Here is a 15004-nt window from a genome sequence, read left to right as displayed (position 1 = left end):
TAGCTTGGCTGGCCTGAAATTGATAGTGGTACAGACTAGCCTCTAACTCAGATCAGTCCTTCTGCCTTCCAAGTACTGGGATTACAGGTGAGCCACCATGCCTGGTTTGTGAAAACTTTAAACTACCTTTTTTTTTTTCTTTCTTTCTTTCTTTCTTTCTTTCTTTCTTTCTCCTCCTCCTCCTCTTTTTTTTTTTTTTTTTTGAGGTGGGTTCTCTACGTAGCCCTGGCTGTCCTGGAAGTCACTATGTAGACCAGGCTGGCCTTGAACTCAAAATGGTCCACCTGCTTCTGAGTGCTGGGTTTAAAGGTATGTGCCATTACAACTATCTGTGATTACTTTTAAACATTTTTTTCTTTTTTGAAATTATAATATAATTACATCATTTCCCCCTTCTCTTTTTTCCCCTCCAAAACCTCCCATATACTCCTCGATCTTTTTCATTAATTGTTGTTAAATAGGGGAGGGTGTGTGTGTATGTGTGTGTATTTCTAAATACATAAGTACAACCCACTCAGTCTATATAATTAAGTTTTTTGTATGTGTATATGTGTATGTTTCAGTGCTGACCTTTTGTTATTGGCTGAAACTGGTGTTCTCTTCCCTAGGGAAGACTATTTCCCAATCTCAACATTTCTTAGGGTAATTACTTTTCTTTTTTTAGTTTTTTGAGAAGAGTTTCTCTATATAACAGCCCTGGCTGTCCTGAAATTTTCTTTGTGGACTGGGAGTAATTACCTTTTAAAGCTCAATGTGCTGTTTTTTGTTTGTTCTGTTTTATTCTTATTTTTCAAGACAGGGTTTCCCTCTGTAGCCTGGCTGTTCTGGAACGCCCTCTGTAGACCAGGCTGGCCTCGAACTCACAGAGATCTCTCTGTTTCTCCCTCCCAAGTTGGAATTAAAGTTGTGCGCCGCCAGCTGCCTGGCACTAAAGCTCAGTTTTTAGATCATTTTAGTGAGGAAAATTGCCTATTGGTAACTTAAGTGTGATAGAATGACTGAAAGAAGCATTTGCCTCTGGAGAAAGTCAGGTGTCTGCTTTGTTTTGAGAGGAACAATACAGGTGTTTTGCTTGGGTGCTTTCTTTTTTTGAGACAGGGTTCACTGTTTGTCAAACAGGTTGACCATCCTTAATCTGTTCCAAAATGGTCATTCAGAAACTTTTACATTTTAGAACTTTTCAGATATTGATGTAGAATAACATTAGAAGGAAAAGCTATACATATATCCCCAATGTGAAACTTAAGAATATGAAATACTTCTGGTTCCAAGAGTTTTGAATAAGGGATAGTCAGCCTGTATTAGGGTTTGTCTGTGAGCCCTATACTATGCTAGGAATATGGGAAAACCTGATTTAAATATTATTGCCCCAGAGGGCTTTTGGTTTAAGAATCATTGGAGGTAAAACTGAAACTATAGGCTGAAAGGGCCGTAATGCTGCAGTAGACTTCGAGTTGCATACTGCTTTTGAGTAGAATGGCAGCCTTACAAATATACCTAGGGACAGAAGTCCCGTAATGTTTACATAAGATGTAGTGTACTTGAGAGGGGTCAAGTAAAAAAACACCATAGTTTACTCCAAGCTGGAGATTTGGGTACTGTTGGTTGCAAAGGGATGGAGTAATTCACACATGATTCACATGTTATAAGACAGATTAGTATTTCTGTGGAGGTATGTCAAAAATTTAAAATTAATTTACTGTTTTGTTTGTGAGCTCACATGCTGTGGCCCATATATGGAGATCAGAGGACAACTTAGAGGGTTGGTTCTCTTTCCACCATGTGGACCCATGGATCAAACTCAGGTCATTAGGCATGGTAGCAAGCACCTTTATCAGCTAGCTGGGCTGCCTCTCCAGCCCCAGATTAAAAGAGTTTGTCTTATTTTTTTTTCTGCATAACAATTTGGCATGCTTTATTGAGAAATACAGAAAATTATGGGGCAAAAGGAGAAAAACATAAAAATAGGAAATTAAGATACACAATTAGTGGCTGAAGAAATGAATATAATTTAAAGGTGATGGTATTTAGCTGGGTTTGGTGGCGCTCACCTTTAAATTCAGCACTCAGGAGAAAAAGACAAGTGGATTTCTGTGAGTTTGAGACCAATTTGGTCTAAAGAATAAGCTGTAGGCTAGATAGGGGCTACACAGTGAGACTCCTATCTAAAATAATAACAGTTTTAAAAAGACATTTGAAAAAAAATATGTGGAAAATATTGACTAGTGTTATTTTCATTTTTTATTTATTTAGGACACACAATGATGACCTTACTGGGTGTCAGTAAGGCTATGAACATGGGAATCCAAGTGATTTAGGTTAGCATCTGTCTTAGTTTTGGGTCTGGTTGTTGTGTTAGGATACCTGAAGAAACCATTGATTGTGACTCACTATTCTAGGCTCCAGTCTGTCATTGCAGGATAGTGAAGGTGGTGGGACCCTGAAGCCGCCAGTCATATTCTCCAGTATTTGGGGATCACATCTCAAACTGCTTCCACTAAGAGTCCCTGTTTCTAGCTGTCTTTCGTGACTCAGAGCAGCTGTGGTTATGGGCACACGACTGCTCCAGAAGGGGGACAGTCCACCACGGTGAGGAAAGCAGGGCCGCAGGAGCCACACTGCATCAGCAGTCTGGAAGCAGAGGCTAGCTCTGATGGAATATTAAATGCATAAAAACAGAACTTAAAGGGAGAAGCTGCTTAGAGAAGCAAGCAGGGATGTGGAGTTAGAGCGCACACGTGTCTTCGTAGTGACCTTGTGAGTGTGAGATTACCTGTGTACTGACTGATTTTGTGTCATCTTGACAAGCAGGAGTCATCAGAGAGAAAGGAACCTCAGTTGAGGAAATGCCCCATGAGATCCAGCTGTAAGGCAATTTCTCAGTTAGTGATCAGTGGGGAAAGACCCAGCCCCTTGTGGGTGGTGCCATCCCTGAACTGGTGGTCCTGGGTTCTATAAGAAAGCAGGATGAGCAAGCCACTTGGAGCAAGCCAGTAATCACTCCTTCATAGCCTCTGCATCAGCTCCTGCCTCCAGGTTCTTGCCCTGTTCGAGTTCCTGTTCTGACTTCCTTCAGTGATGGACTAGGATCTGGAAATGTAAGCTAAGTAAACCCTTTCCTACCCAGCGTGCTTTATGTCATGGTGTTTGTCGCAGCAATAGAAACCCTAAGACAACATGGTAAGCGCTGAGTAGAGCCAAGATTGGAAAGTAGGGCTTCTGTGTGAAATTCTAATAAATAATTTGTTGTTTGAAATAAGGTCTTCCTATATAATCCACGCTGGTATTGAACTTATGGTACTCCTGCCTCAGCATTCAGGTGTGCTGTTTCTGTGGTAACACTCTATAATAAATTATTATTATTATTTTGGTTTTTCAAGACAGGGTTTCTCTGTGTAACAGCTACTTGTCCTGGAACTAGCTCTTGTAGACCAGGCTGACCTTGAACTCACAAAACTCTGCCTGCCTCTGCCTCCTGAGTGCTGAGATGAAAGGCATGCACCACTACCGCCTGGCAATAAATTATTTGAAAATGTAAAAATGTAGCCTTTTATTTCCATTTATATATTATTTTAAAATTTTAGATACAGTTTACTTTTTCAATGCCAAATCTCTGCTGTGGACTTTTTACTGCAATAGTACTTTAACTGTCTGTTCATCATAATGTTGAGATGAGGCCACCTCTCCCGGGAAGCAGCTATAGTTGTTCTGTTTGTCTGTTGAGCTTTATGCTCTTCAGGGCTGAATTTCCAAAACTTTCTCAAAGTCACAAAACTACTGAGAAAACTGTAAGTTAGTTGAAAGTTAAGGATACCTTGTAGGTTTTTAGATAGAAAGTTATTTTCAGACAACATTGTTGAAAAGTTTACTTGAACATAGTTTTTCATCTTGTTTAACATGACTTATAGTGGTGTGGATTTCTTATTTCAAGTGCTGTACAGGCCCAGATTATTATAGAAACCCACCTTACCCAGACAACTATTTGCAGCCCTCAGTATAAATAATGGTAGAGCTCCTTATGGTACCTCTCCATGGCTGGTTTATTCATTCTTCACATTTCTACCAGGAGGCTGTTGTTAGCCAGCTTCATTGGCCCTAGGATAGGAAGGGATTTTAATGAGGAAGACCAACAAGTCCCACCCCCTGTAACTCACATTCTAAAGAAATGGGAGGGTGATCCAGTCACAGACAAATAGACACAAACTTCCTGATGGCAGGAGATGCTATGATGACAGCCAGGTGTAGGATATGGTGCTGAAGGTGCTACTTAACAAAGGGCTTGCGACAGAGATAGAAATCACTAGACTTTTAGAATTGAGTGACTGGTTGGACTTAAAGCTTTCAACCACTTTCAACCGTGAGGGAGTAAAATATTGATTACTCCTAGGAGTGCATTTTTGCCTTTAGATACTTAGAACATTCTTGCGATGAGCTGTGAAACTGCTGGAGGCTTGGGGATCGTTCTTTGTTTTGTTTTTTTGTTTTTGTTTTGTTTTTCGAGACAGGGTTTCCCTGTGTAACAGTCCTAGCTATCCTGGAACTAGTTCTTGTAGACCAGGCTGGCCTCGAACTCACAGGGATTCACCTGCCTCTGCCTCCCGAGTGCTGGGCTTAAAGATGTGTGCTACCACTGCTCGGCCTTGGTGATCACTCTTAATGTTCTGGTTTCTTCCCTACATACACTGGCTGGTGGTAACTCTTGTGTGGGTGAGCAAACTGAAATTACTTAATTTCCTGGCCTGTGAAAATCCCCTTTCCTTGGAATAGACTTGAGCATTGATGAAGACAAATATGCTAGCACATAGCTTCCATTCCTAAGGGAAAAACTAGGACGATGAGTCACGTTACTAAAGGGCCCTGCATCTGATCCTATTGAAATATGTAAGGATGTGAGGTGCCCCATAGACTTGAGTGGTTTCTGAGCCATCCTGGCTCTACAACCTTGCACAGTCCCATATCACTAACAGACTGGCCACACCAATTAGATTGTTGAACTCCCAGCTCAAAAAGGCATACACAGGCTTCTAGTCCTATATATACTACGTATTGCATGTTCCCCGTCTCTCCCCTCCCTTCCTTTCTCTCTTCCTCCTCTGCTTATCCCACTCTGAAGCAGTCTTGCTATGTGACTCAGGCTAGCTTTGAAATTGCTTCAAAATGCCAGCCTGGACTACTATACCCAGTAAAACTTTCAATCACCATAGACGGACAAAGCAAGATATTCCATAACAGAACCAGATTTAACCAATACCTAGCTAGTCACAAATCCAACGCTACACAAAGTACTAGAAGGAAAACTCTAACCCAGGAAGTTAGCTACATTCACAAATATATAGACAATAGATGATCTCACAGCAGCAAATCTCAAAGTAGGGAAAAACACACACAGTAACATCACTAAAAACAAAAACTAAAATAACAGGAACTAGCAATCACTGGTCATTAATATCCCTTAATAAAAATGGACTTAACTCACCTATAAAAAGATGTAGGCTAGGGCCGGGCGGTGGTGGCGCACGCCTGTAATCCCAGCACTCGGGAGGCAGAGGCAGGCGGATCTCTGTGAGTTCGAGACCAGCCTGGTCTACAGAGCTAGTTCCAGGACAGGCTCCAAAACCACAGAGAAACCTTGTCTCGAAAAAACCAAAAAAAAAAAAAAAAAAAGATGTAGGCTAACAGATTGGATATGAAAACAGAATCCATCCTTCTGCTGCATACAGAAAACATACCTCAACCTCAAAGACTGCCTCAGAGTAAAGGGTTGGGAAAAATTTTTCCAATCAAATGGACCTAAGAAATAAGCTGGTGTAGCTATCTTAATATAAGATCAATCAAAAGAGACAAAGACATTTCATATTAGTCACAGGAAAAATCCATCAAGAGGAAATCTCAATACTGAACATTATGCCCCAAATACAAGAGCACCCTCATATGTAAAAGAAACATTTCTAAAGCTTAAATCTCACATTAAACCCCCCACACTAATAGTGGGAGACTTCAACGCCACAATCTTACCACTGGATAGGTCTGTCAGACAGAAAATTAGCAGTGAAATTGCCTCAAAACCCTCCTGCTTCCCAATACTTGGGACTTCTAGCATGCACCACCATTCTTTGCTGCTCCAAGTCCCTAACAGGATGAATGTGGACTTACGGTTTTAATAGCAGAACTTTAAAGGATCGGACCACAACCATATTTAGGAACTTTAACACTGGCTCTCAGTGGTTGTTAGAACAACAGAACAGTGGTTTGTTTTTATTCAGTAAGTTGCTTTCCTTTTCTCCTTGCTCGCCTGAGACCCAGCAATCTCTCAGGTTCTGGGGTTAGAGGAGTAAGTATCTACTACGCCTGACTAAACATGAATAAGGATATGGACTATGCAAATAATAGTCAAAGTCAACTTGACCTAACATTTTAGAACACTACCTTCAGTCTACAGAACATGCGTTCAAGTGCACAAGGTGAAGCATCCACCAAGATAGATGATAACTGACGCACAAGTCTCTTATTTCAAATTATGGAAATGCTAGAGTTTCTGCTTCAGACAATAGAAGAGTTAAGCTAGACATTGATATAAGATACATAGAAAATCTCCAAATGTTTAGGTTGAATGCTGTCTATTATCTGTGTGTCAAAGATGAAATCACAAGGACTATTAGAAAATATTTTGAAGTGAATAAATGATAGTAAAATTTGACCTTAATGGAATGCATTTAAAGTAGCATTGGTATTCTTTGGTTTGTTTTTGTTAAATTTGGTTTTTTATGTCTTAATGGCTTATTGAATATATAGAAGGCTTGAAAATCAGCCAACCTGCCCTTTAGAGCTGTGGCTGCGGGAGCCAGTGTGGGCCACTGCTTGTCTGCACTGCACCATCCCTTTGCTTTTTAGTGATGTTTTCTTGCCACTTTGGGGGAAGAAACAAAACAAAGCTGTGTCATTGATCTGAACCACAGTTTGAAAAATTTCTGGAGGACAAATAGCAGGTATAAAATTGCTCATGTATTTTCTCCCCCAACCATCTAGAAATGTAACAAACAATAACAAGAACACTCTTAGGATGAGAGCCATGTAGAATAGCACTGTGGGCCAGGCTGGGCTTACTAAACCCTGACCCTTATTGCCATTTTAAGATTCTGGACAAAGAAGGTCAGATTTCACCCAAAGCACTCAGAAGGAAGAGAAAAAGGTAATCATTTAAGTAAGATAGCATTTGACTAGGTTAAAAATGACATTTGACATCTCTAACCAGATTAATGATGAAAAGGGGGAAAGAAAACATCGGTTGGAGGACTAGAGAGAGGACATTCCTACAGAGCCTACAGATGTTAAAGGGAAAGAATACTGTAGATAGCTTTAATTATATATAATTAAATACAGTTATATAGCGCTAATAAACTTGGCAACTTCAAGGAAATAGACATTCCTTCAAAGACACAAACTATCAAATATCAAAGTGACTCATAAAGAGTTTATCAAAGATATTATATTTTTTGGTTTAAGAAAAACCCTTTTTATAAGCCAGGCACAGTGGTTTCTTTCTATAGAGGCTTGACAAGTTGAAGCAGGATCACTTGAAGCCTGCCCGTGTGTATGTGAGACCTTGTCCCTAGAGCTGACACAAAAGAAAGCTTCCTATAAGCTGTGAGAATCCACTGATTAATTCTCAGCAACATGTAAGGAGGAAATGGGTAATTCCGTGCAAGCTTTCCCTGGACAGAGAATGAGCTCCACTTCATTTTGGCAGCTAGCATTAATCCCAGGCAGATGCCACAAGAAAAGAAAGCACAGACTAATACCTATCATGAATATAGACAAAATGCTTAGTAAAATATTGAGAGTAGAATCCAGTAGTTTATACACAGTGTGATACACTGAAGTGATGTTTGAGAATGTAGAACTGGATTGGTAATAAAAGTCAGTTTAACTTGTAGACTAAAGTAGAAAACCATCTTGTTTTTTTTTTTTTGATAGTTATAGAAAAAGCAAGCATTTTGCAGAATTAAATGTGTGTGTGTGTGTGTGTGCGCGCGCGCTCACTCGCACGTGTGCGCTCGCCTGAAATTGAACATTGGGCCTTATACATCCCAGGCCAGTGTTGTTCCAGTGAGTTCAGTTTCCATCCCTCACCCTTCTTCTGTGACTTGATGTGGACATAGGTGCTGTGATACAGTACCATGACCAAAGAGAAACTTAAAGAAGAATGTTTATTTTAGCTTACGGTTCCAGGTCAAAGTTCATTGTGACAAGGAATACAGGGCCTAGGGGCAGGAAGCTAATTGAAGACATTTCCCTCTATGTAGAGGAAGTGCTGAGAAGCAGGAAGTCTATGAGGCTGTTAACCCTCAGAGTGCTCTCCCACTGAGATACTTCGTCCAGCAAGGCTGTACATAGAAAAGTTTCCATTACTTCTCCCAAACAGCCCAACAGCTGGGGATTCCTTGTTCATACGTGAGCCTGTGGGGGCCACTACTCATCCAAGCCACCCCCAGGTTAGCCCTGAAATCACAGTCTGTCTGCCTCATTCTCCTAAATCCTTGGATTATACACGACCACCATTCTTGATGTCATTGAAATTTTTATAGATTTATTATTTTTACTTCATATATAGATGTCTCGCCTGTGTGTATGCCATTTACCCATATGTACAGTACCCTCAGTCCAGAAGAGGGCGTCAGATCCCATGGAACAGAGTTAAAATGGTTGTGAGCTGCTATGTGGGTGCTGGATGTCCATTCCCCGTCTTCTGAAACAGCAGCCAATGCTTTTTAACTGCTGAGCCATTTCTCTAGGCCTAGGTTTGTTTGTTTGTTTAAAGAGTAGGCAAGGATGCTTCATAGATCATGGTGCTTTTGGCCAAGCTAATGATCTACATCTGTTCCTGCCGTTCACATAGTGGAAGGAGAGAATCACTTTGTCCTCGGAGCTCTATACTTGCACAATGGTACTTGTGCACTCACCTCATCGCCCGCCACACAAATATAATAATAAAACGATCTTTTGAAAAAAATCAGAAAACAGAATAGAAGCTAACTTGATAAAGGAAATCTGAGAAACCTACAGATAAGCGAGTGAGACTGGAAAACAGGCAAGTTTTCATTCCCTTAAGTAAGTAGAGATCTGCCTCTGTCCCGAGTGCTGGGTTTAAAGGCCTGTCCTACCATTGCTCCAGCATGAGCTCTTGCTTTAAAAAATCTTTTTATGGTGGTACATGCCTGTTATCTGAGCTATTGGGTGGCTGAGGCAGACGGAGCGTAACTTTCAGGTTAGCCTGAGTGACTTAACCAAACCCTGTCCAAAATAAAATAGAGCTAGGAATGTAGCTCAGAGGCAGAACTTTTGCCTGGCATGCACCTGAGTCTGGGTTATGTCCAAAATCCAAAGGGGCTTATATAGCAAATGGCTTTGGATGGTACAGTAGCCCTCTCTGTAGCGAAGGGTAGCTTTGATTATTGTCCAACTTAAGAAAAACAGTCTCCCTCTTTCAGCAGTTGGGTGCCAATTCCCTCTGTATGTTGGGCGCCGGCCTGGGCAACCTCTTTGTCTTCTCTGTGGGACTTAGGGTCTAGAGGAACTGGCCTCCACATGATTCTCATGCTTTTCCTGTTACTACTAAAAAACAAACTTTGTTTCATCCTCAGGACTTTGTGTTTTCTGCTTCTGAAGCAGTAACTGGTTACTTTGTTTCCTAGCTTGTAAATAGTCCATTAAAAAAAAAATCTTCCTTCTCAGTTTGAGCCATGGCTCCTGGAAAGGAAGGGAAAAATGGGCCCTTGTGGGCTAGGCTAAAGAATGTGTCTGGTGGTGAATGATTTCCTCTGACTTAGACAAGAGCAGCTTGGACGGGAATGGCAACCCAGTGGATGGTGCTTAGTCACTGCACACTGAATTCCATGCCCCTAGCTGAGGAATGTAAGCCCACAGGACGACAAGTTAGTCATTGTACACACTCAGATCCATGTGAGTTGAGGAGCCCTCAGAACTCGTCGTGTGGGGACTTCAGCAGGACGGCAGTGAGGACATGGAGTTTTGTGCTCATTGAAAATCACAGGAGTTGGATTGAGTTGCAAGAATGAGTTCTTAGGATTGCAAGAAATGCCAACCTTTATTTATGAAAAAATGTGGAGTCCCTAGCTCCATCCATGTCATGATCCTAAGGAAAAGGGTGAATGGAGGCTGGGATGGAGTGTTTCTGTCCCTAAGAAAGATCAGAGTTCATATGGAAGTGTCTGTGCTCTGTTTGCACATTGTAAAGAAGGAAAAACAAAACATGGTTGAACTACTCAGAGTCGGGGACCTTCTGTGCTAGATATCTGTGGCATACACAGATATGTATAACTAGATATAGAATTGCTAGGTTTTTATTTTATAGATTTATTTATCTTTATGTGTATGAGTGTTTTGTCTACATGTATGTAATAGCATCATCTGCATACAGTGCCTAGTGTATACTCTACCACAGAAAGCTATAACAATGTGACTATCTTTTCTTTTTTTCAATTACAACTATTTATTTGTTTATTTTTTATTGATATTCATTGAGCTCTACATTTTTCTCTGTTCCCCTCCCTGCTTTTCTCCTCCCCTTCCAATCATCCTCCAAGGTCCCCATGCTCCCAGTTTACTCAGGAGATCTTGTCTTTTTCTACTTTCTACTTCCCATGTAGATTAGATCTATGTACGTCTCTCTTAGTGTCCACATTGTTGTCTAAGTTCTCTGGGATTGTGGTTTGTAGGCTGGCTTTCTTTGCTTTATGCTTAAAAACCACCTATGAGTGAGTACATGTGATAATTGTCTTTCTGTGTCTGGGTTACCTCACTCAAAATAATGTTTTATAGCTCTGTCCATTTTCCTGGAAAATTCAAGGTGTTGTTATTTTTTTCTGCTGTGTAGCACTCCATTGTATAAATGTACCACATTTTCCTTATCCATTCTTCGATCGAGGGGCATTTAGGTTGTTTCCAGGTTCTGGCTATGACAAACAAAGCTGCTATGAACATGGTTGAGCACATGTCCTTGTGGCACGATTGAGCATCCTTTGGATATATACCCCAAAGTGGTATTACTGGATCTTTAGGAAGGTTGTTTCCTAATTTTCTGAGAAATCGCCACACTGACATCCAAAGGGGTTGTACTAGCTTGCATTCCCACCAGCAATGCAGTTTTCCCTTTCCCCCACAACCTCTCCAGCATAAATTCTCATCAATGTTTTTGATCTTGGCCATTCTTACTAGTGTAATATGGAACCTCAGAGTTGTTTCTATTTGCATTTCTCTGATGACTAAGGATGTTGAACATTTCCTTAAGTGTCTTTCAGCCATTTTAAATTCCTCTGTTGAGAGTTCTCTGTTTAGGTCTGTACTCCATTTTTTTTTTATTGGATTATGTGATCTTTTGGTCTCCAGTTTCTTGAGTTCTTTGTTTATTTTGGAGACCAGACCTTTGTCTGATGTGGGGTTAGTAAAGATCTTTTCCCCTTCTGTAGGATGCCCTTTTGTCTTGTTGACCGTGTTCTTTGCTTTATAGAAACTTTTCAGTTTCAGGAGGTCCCATTTATTGTTTCTCTCAGTGTCTGTGCTGTTGGGGTTCTATTTAGAAAGTGGTCTCCTGTGCCAATGCGTTCAAGTGTACTTCCCACTTTCTCTTCTATAAGGTTCAGTGTGGCTGGCTTTATGTTGCGGTCTTTGATCCATTTGGACTTGAGTTTTGTGCATGGTGATAGATATGGATCTATTTTCATTCTTCTGCGTGTTGATATCCAGTTATGACAGCACCACTTGTTAAATATACTTTCTTTTTTCTATTTGATATTTTTTGCTTCTTTATCAAAGATGATGTGTTTGAAGATGTGTGGATTGATATCTGGGTATTCTATTTGGTTTCATTGGTCCTCCTGTCTGTTCTTATGCCAATATCAGGCTATTTTCAGTACTGTAGCTCTATAGTAGAGTTTGAAGTCAGGGATTGTAATGCCTCCAGAAGTTCTTTTATTGTACAGGACTGTTTAGGCTATCCTGGGTTTTTTGCTTTTCCATGTGAAGTTGAGTACTGTTCTTTCGAGGTCTTTGAAGAATTTTGCTGGGCATTGCGTTGAATCTGTAGGTGCTTTTGGTAAGATTGCCATTTTTACTATGTTAAATCTACCCACCCGCCGGGCGGTGGTGGGACTCGCCTTTAATCCCAGCACTCGGGAGGCAAAGGCAGGCGGATCTCTGTGAGTTCGAGGCCAGCCTGGTCTGCAAGAGCTAGTTCTAGGACAGGAACCAAAAGCCACGGAGAAACCCTGTCTCGAAAAATCAAAAACAAAAAAAAAATTAGATCTACCCACCCAAGAGCATGAGAGATCTTCCACTTTCTGGTGTCTTCTTCTTTTTTTTTTTTTCAAAGATTTAAAGTTCTTGTCATACAAGTCTTCTACTTGTTTGGTTAGAGTTACTCCGAGATATTTTATGCTATTTGTGGCTATTGTGAAGGGTATTGATTCTCTGATTTCTTCCCCAACCCTTTTATCATCTGTGTGACTATCTTTTCATGTGTAATTGTGTGTGTGTGTGTGTGTGTGTGTGTGTGTGTGTGTGTAAGAATATGTGCAAGTGCATTTGAGTGACTTAATAGCAGGGACATGGTGACACATGCCTATAATTTCAGCAACACCAGCCTTAAGACCTTTTGGCGGGGTGGGGGGGTGCTAGCTTTTAGGATTCTTATTGAGCTGAATGAGTTCTTTATATATGCTGGAAAACTATCAGTCCCAATAATACGTAGGTGAAAATAATTATTATAGTTTGCAAACTTTGGGGAAAATGGAGAAGTGAGGCATGGCACACAAACTGGGTGCTGAACACAGCCAAAGCTATAAACACCCCATGGATACTGATAGGTTTACAGGCATTCACAGTACAGGCTCACAGAATACCAACCCCAGTGACATATGCTTCAGTGAAAATCCTAACCACACGTAATGAAGGGCCTCTCCCATAGCCACACAGTCCCTACCACACACAACAAAGGGCCCCACCCATAGCCACACAGTCTCTACCACACCCACGAAGGGCCCCACCCACAGTCACACAGGCTCTTCATCCTACTACAGATGTGCTCATGACCTGGATGCTCCACCCCTACTGAATGAGGTAATCTGAGTGCCTGCATCCAACAGAACCATAAAAGTTTGACTTCTTCCTCAAAAGAAATGGAAAGACATAGCCATGAACCTTGAACTTAATGTTTACAGCAGGGTTACCATAGCAGTTTCAGACTGAGAAAGTTCCAATGCCCAGTACTAAGTGGATGGATACACAAAGTGTGGGAGAGCTGTGCAGTAGGATATACTTAACAGTCAGAAGGAAGAGCTGGTGCTGAGAGCAGCAGTGCGGACTGTGTCAGAGTCATGCTGTCAGGAGGGCATGCGATACAACTGTGTGTACACAGGTGTCTGCCACAGAAGGTCGACTCTCAGTAACTAGTTCAGCGGAGTTGTTTCGTTCTTCCTTTACATCAGTGGTTCTCAGCCTTCCTGCTGCTGTGACCCTTTAATACAGTTCCTCATGCTTTGGTGACCCCCAACCATAAAACTATTTTTGTTGCTCCTTTATAACTGTAATTTTGCTTCTGTTATGAATATTAATGTCCATATCTGATATGCAAGATGCCTGATTTGAGACCACAGTAAAAGGGCAATCTGACTCTCAAAGGGGTCCTGACCCACAGGTTGAGAAGCACTGCTTTACACGTGCTAAGGTGGGGCTGGGAAGAGGGCTCAGTGGCTGAGGTTAAGAGTACCAGTTGTTCTTCCCGAGAACTGCAGTTCATTCTAACACCCATGTGGGGTGGCCCACAGCAGCCTGTGATTCCCTCCAGGGGTCGGATATTCTGCCATCTGGTTGTTTGGTAGGTGGATTGCATATTTGACTTAAGCATTTTATGATTGTTTTTGTGGGACAGCGTCTTTCACTGAGGAACATCTGTACATGATTTCCTGTACATGAAGTTCTAGTGTGAGCAAAAATACAAAGCTGTTGGGATAGACAACACTCATGTAGTGTGGGCTTTCAGGACAGGAAGTTGACTGTGAAGGCTTAGGCTTATTTTAGTCACCAGCGTTTATGATAGTATAATTTTGCAGTTAAAATGACTAACTTTGGAATCATACAAACCAGAGTTTGAATCCTGCCTCTACCATTCACTTTTGCCTTGGACAATTATTTAACCTTTCTACATTTTTTAATCTATGAAATAGGATAATGCTACACGAATCAGAGGTTTGGGGAGGAAACTTATGCCATCTTTGCCATAGTAAGTGCTCTATACTGATGGCTTATTTTGGCAGCAGTAATATTTGCCATGGCTACTAAATATAGTTTGTAGTTTGTATGTGTTTCTCTTTAGTGTAACACAGGCTGCCCTAGAACGTGCGTGCCACAGTCCTACTCAGCTTCCCAGGGCTGAGATTACAGGCCATGTTCCTTGCCAGCTATATGTGCTACTCTTCATTTTTCAATGCTTGTTATGTATTTTAAAGAAAATAAGATGGGTGTGGTGATGCCACCTGCAGTGCTAGCACTCAGGAAGCTGAAGGATTGAGCCAGTGGTGAGATGATGTCATGCCTCCAAGAAGAGGAAGAATTGCTGGTGGGGTTCTAAAGGGTTTTGAAGTTCTCTGAGCAAACACTTGACTGCTGTCTAGTCTAGACACGCTGGGCTGCTTTAATACATGCTGGTACCGGAATTCACTCTTTTATTGGGCACTCTAAAGATTTTTAGGTAAAAGCATTACAGCTGATTTGTCCATAATCTGGACTTACTTTTTTCTCTTGATGGCGACTGCTGTATATATTTTCTTCTTTTTATATTTATTTTTATTTCTTATGTATGTGTTGCCTGCATGTATATATGTGCGTCATGTGTGTGCCTGGTACCCATGGAAGTCAGAAGAGGGCTTTGGCTCCTCAGGAACGGGAGTTTCAGAATGTTAGGAGCCACCATGTGAGTGCTGGAAACTGA

At 41.2% G+C, this 15004-nt stretch overlaps 1 protein-coding gene across 4 annotated transcripts in view; it reads left to right on the top strand.

The window, feature by feature from the left end:
- Lin54 (lin-54 DREAM MuvB core complex component) overlaps positions 1-15004 on the top strand; it is a 62187-nt gene that overhangs the window by 4365 nt on the left and 42818 nt on the right. The window lies entirely within an intron of this gene.

Source organism: Microtus oregoni, unplaced genomic scaffold (assembly GCF_018167655.1).
Source record: "Microtus oregoni isolate MIOR12 unplaced genomic scaffold, Mior012 000072F_ref0000427, whole genome shotgun sequence".
NCBI lineage: Eukaryota > Metazoa > Chordata > Mammalia > Rodentia > Cricetidae > Microtus > Microtus oregoni.
The sequence above is the reverse complement of the archived record's forward strand: the minus strand, read 5'-3'. Positions and strand labels throughout refer to the sequence as shown.